The 4773-nt window shown below is 41.9% G+C and overlaps 1 pseudogene; it reads left to right on the forward strand.

Annotated features, from left to right (window-relative positions):
• The window catches only part of LOC111532725, a 23444-nt pseudogene extending 22087 nt beyond the window's left edge, over positions 1-1357 (forward strand).
• The last annotated feature ends 3416 nt before the right edge of the window (positions 1358-4773 follow it).

The following is a 4773-nucleotide window of genomic DNA, read 5'->3' on the forward strand; positions in this document are numbered from 1 at the left end:
GCATGGAATGTTTTTCCATTTGTTTGTGTCCTTTCTTGTTTATTTCCTTGATCAGTGGTTTGTAGTTCTCCTTGAGGAGATCTTTCACATCCCTTGTAAGTTGTATTCCTAGGTATTTTATTGTCTTTGTAGCAATTGTGTATGGGAGTTCACTCATGATTTGGCTCTCCATTTGTCTGTTATTGGTGTATAGGAATGCTTGCAATTTTTGCACATTGATTTTGTATCCTGAGACTTTGCTGAAGTTGCTTATCAGTTTAAGGAGATTTGCGGTGAGATGATGGGGTTTTAAAAATATACAGTCATGTCATCTTCAAACAGAGACTATTTGACTTCCTCTCTTCCTATCTGAACACCCTTCATTTCTTTGTCTTGCCTGATTGCCCTGGCCAGAACTTCTAATACTGTGTTGAATAGGAGTGTTGAGAGAGGGCATTCTTGTCTTGTGCTGGTTTTCCAAGGGAATGCTTCCAGCTTTTGCCCATTCATTATGATATTGGCTGTGTGTTTTTCATAAATAGCTCTTTTTATTTTGAGATACATTCCATCAATACCAAATTTATTGAGAGTTTTTAGCATGAAGGGGTATTGAATTTTATGGAAGGCCTTTTCTGCATCTATTGAGATAATCATGTGGTTTTTGTCATTGGTTCTGTTTATGTGATGGATTACATTTATGGATTTGCATATGTTGAACCAGCCTTGCATCCCAGACATGAAGCTGACTTGATTGTGGTGGATAAGCTTTTTGATGTGCTGCTGGATTTGGTTTGCCAGTATTTTATTGAGGAGTTTCACATTGATGTTCATCAAGGATACTGGCCTGAAATTTTCTTTTTTGTTGTGTCTCTGCCAGGTTTTGATTGATGTGATTTATACTAAATGTGATTGGTTCAGGGCAGCATTATTTCTCCTCTATATACAAACAAAATATAAGTCCCCAGCATACATAGATTAATGTTTTCTAAAAGTTCAGCAACAAATCAATGACACTATGTCCTTTACGCCATTCTACCCAATTTCCCTTGCAGAGGCAGAGAGAGTGAGTAATAGAAACAAAGCTAAGATTTAAACTATTTTCAGTAGTAGAAGACATTTAAGGCCAAAAAGTGTACTATTAACAGAATTCTCGTGTTCCTAAGTTATTGTCCTTCATAGGCCAATACCAGCTAATAATTAGTTACTTGCACTGATTCCTTCCCAAAGAGAATTTTATAATTCACTCACTCTTGTTAGTGGCTGTGCTACAGGAAAGGCATCAAAGCAAGCTATGGTATATGTATGGTATATAGTAATGTAAAAAGTGCATCACATTCTTGATTTTCAGTTTCTCATAGCAGTAGCAGGATTAATCTAAGACAGAAAACGGCTGTATTTTCATTCTTAAAATGCAACAATATCTAGTGAAATGTATTCAAAATCATGAAAGGATCCACCTCTATGAACCATAAATGAAAACAGACTAATAATAATAGACAAACAGGGGTAAACCAAAGGCATTCATTCATATTTACATATTAAAACCCTTTTGTTAACATCAAATCTTTACATCTAGTAAAAGAAGCACTTTAAGAATAAAGCAGACATTACTACAGTAGTATCCATTTTCAGAGCCTTTGATTAGCACCTGAGGAAAAAAGGGTATATGGAAAGCTATGTAATTTGCCTCAAGTTAGCTTGCTGGTCTGAAGAGTACAACTTTGATATGCACAGAAAGGAAAACTAAATCGGAAAATAAATGTTTGTACCTGTTTTAATGTGACTGTAGAAAAGGGACACTGGCCAGGCGCAGTGGCTTACATCTGTAATCCCAGCACTTTGGGAGGCTGAGGTATGTGGATTGCCAGAGGTCAGGAGTTCAATAACAGTCTGGCCAACATGGTGAAACCCCATTTCTACTAAAAATACAAAAACATTAGCCCGGCGTGATGGTGTGTGCCTGTAATCCCAGCTACTCAGGAGGCTGGGGCAGGAGAACTGCTTGAACCAGGGAGGTGGAGGTTGCAGTAAGCTGAAATTGTGCCACTGCACTCCAGCCTAGGCGACAGAGCAAGACTCCACCTCAAAAGAAAAAAAAGAAAAGAAAAATATGTTCACACAAAAGACATACACACAATGTACATAGCCAAAAAGTAGAAACAACCCACATGTCTACCAACTACAACAAAATGTAGTATATCCATACAATTAAATATTATTCAGCCATGAAAAAGAATAAACTACATGGATAACCCTCACAAAACCCTGTCAGCCCCCACTTGGCTTTGCCCTTCCACCTGCCCTGGTAGCTTAACACAAAACACAGAACTTTTGGGAGCTCTATGGCCCTGCTCATTGCCTGAGACACCAGATTACCTTCCCTGAGTAATATAAGGCAGGCACAATTCCCACTGCTACCATTGCAGCTGGTGCTCTCTTACAAGCACCACATCCTGGCTGGAGGCCAACCAACATGGTTATGTAGCAACAAGCTGTGAACTTTTTTCCAAGAAGCAACACAGGAACTTAACAGGAAAACAGAAAGAAACCACAGATCCTTTGAAAGAAGCAGCGGGCTGTAGCCTACACCATCAGCCAGGCAAAAAGCTGTTAAGTCCTCGGAGTGCAATAAGGGGAGAGACTGCCTCCAGGATATACTCTCCACTAGGGAAACTGGCAAGCAGCCCACAGTGGAAGGCCTTAACCCTATCCAGCGCTGGAGCTGTGAGCAGTGAGAGTACATGAAGAGGAGCAGCATCAGCATGTACTTTGCATGCACTCCCAGACTCCAGCAAGAATGGAGGGAAGCCATTCCTGATCCTACCTCATAGGGGACCTTGTAGAAGTCACCTGGATAACTCAGGTGGCAGTCCCAGGTTGACAGAAGCTCCCAATTGAGATTCATAATATAATCTCAAGTGGGGACAATCCCGCTTCGCCAGAACCGAGGGGTAAGGAGGAAGAGTGTTATAGCCACATGTGCAAGTGTGGAGTGGGTGGGCCCTGGCCTGAAAGCCATGGTTTCTGTCTTGAAGGAGAAGACTTATGGCCTGGGAGCAGTTTTGAGTTCTGAGTGTAGACTGCCTAGAATCTATCTTGCTGCTTCTAGTGGAACAGTGTGGTGTGTGAGACATGCCTTGCCAATTGTGTCGGAGCTGGGTGGGGCTTACTGCTGCCTGCTACTCCCTTCCCTAAATGCAGATTCTTCCATGCAGTGGAGGCAGCTGTACTCCTCCATGTAACATTACATCAGTGACCAGATAACTGCCATCTGATCCCCACTGGGGCTGCTGCTTACACCTGCACATGGGGAGTCAGAGTGCAGACTTGCCTGACTCAGCCCCCATGTGGCTTTGCCCTTCCATCTGCCCTGGTAGCTTAACACAAAACACAGAAACTTTTGGGAGCTCTATGACCCTGCTCACTGCCTGAGACACCAGATTACCTTCCCTGGGTAATATAAGGCAGGCACAATTCCCACCGCCACCACTGCAGCTGGTGCTCTCTTACAAGCACCACCTCCTGGCCGGAGGCCAATCAATATGGTCCAATATAGAATACGTAAGCAAAGTTAACACAGTGCCCAGGAACAAGAAAACTTGTGCAAGACCTCAGCTATCACCATTGCCTGCAGCACCCTGGTTAACCAGGATGTCTTGAGTCTGTCCACATGACTAGTTCATTACTACTACAACTGACACTTGAGAAAGCCAACACACTAAGGCTATTTATAACCAAGGAAATCTAACTGATGGCGGTGGCAGGAGAGTGAGAGTTGGTGCTGATACCTGCTGCTAGGAGACTTGAGGAAATGTCACATCACTGGATCCCTTACAGACATGCCCCAGCACCATCCTGGAGTATGGCAGTTCCACGAGGTGGCTGGGCCCAGAAGAGCAGCATGATTCACAGTAGGTTGTCCCTCAGGGACTCTTACTCCTAGGGGAGGGGAGAGTGTACCACATCAAGAAAGTACCCTGTGGGACAAAAGAATCCAGACAGCAGGCTTTGAGTTCCAGAACTTTCTGCTTGTGAAAAGTTTCTTTTGTAGACATTCCTCAGCATCAGCCAAAAGTCAGGCAGCCCTGCTGGGTGTTTAGACCCAGGAGGGCAATCACAATTACTGCAGTCTGGCTCTCAGGAAGTCCTTTCCCAGGTGAAGGGGGAGAGCATCACATCAAAGATCACCCCATGGGACAAAAAAATCTGAACAGCATCCCTTGAGTTCCAGATTTTTCAACCAAAACAGTCTACCCAAATGAGAAGAGACCAGAAAAGTAATTCTGGTAATATGACAAAACCAGTTTCTATAACAACACCAAGAGATCACACTAGCTCTCCAGCAATGGATCCCAACCAAGGGAAAATAAAATCTGAATTGCCAAAGAATTCAGAAGGATGATTATTAAGCTACTCAAGAAGGCACCAGAGAAAAGTGAAAAACAACTTAAAGAAATTTTTTAAAAATACAGGATATGGATAAAAAAGCCTCCAGAGAAACGGCTATCATAAAGACAAGATAATCACAACTTCTGGAAATGAAAGACACACTTAGAGAAATGCAAAATATACTGAAAATGTTAAAAAATAGAATTAAACAAATAGAAGAAAGAACTTCACAGCTCAAATAAAAGGTGTCTGAATTAACCCAATCTATCAAAGACAAAGAAAAAAATTAAAAATGAATAAAACCTCCAAGAAATTTGGAATTATGTTAAATGATCAAACGTAAGAACCACTGTTCTTACTGAGAAAGAAAAGATATCTAAAAGTTTGGAAAACTTATTTCAGGGA

The sequence above is a fragment of the Piliocolobus tephrosceles genome, chromosome 12 (assembly GCF_002776525.5).
Source record: "Piliocolobus tephrosceles isolate RC106 chromosome 12, ASM277652v3, whole genome shotgun sequence".
Classification (NCBI taxonomy): Eukaryota; Metazoa; Chordata; class Mammalia; order Primates; family Cercopithecidae; genus Piliocolobus; species Piliocolobus tephrosceles.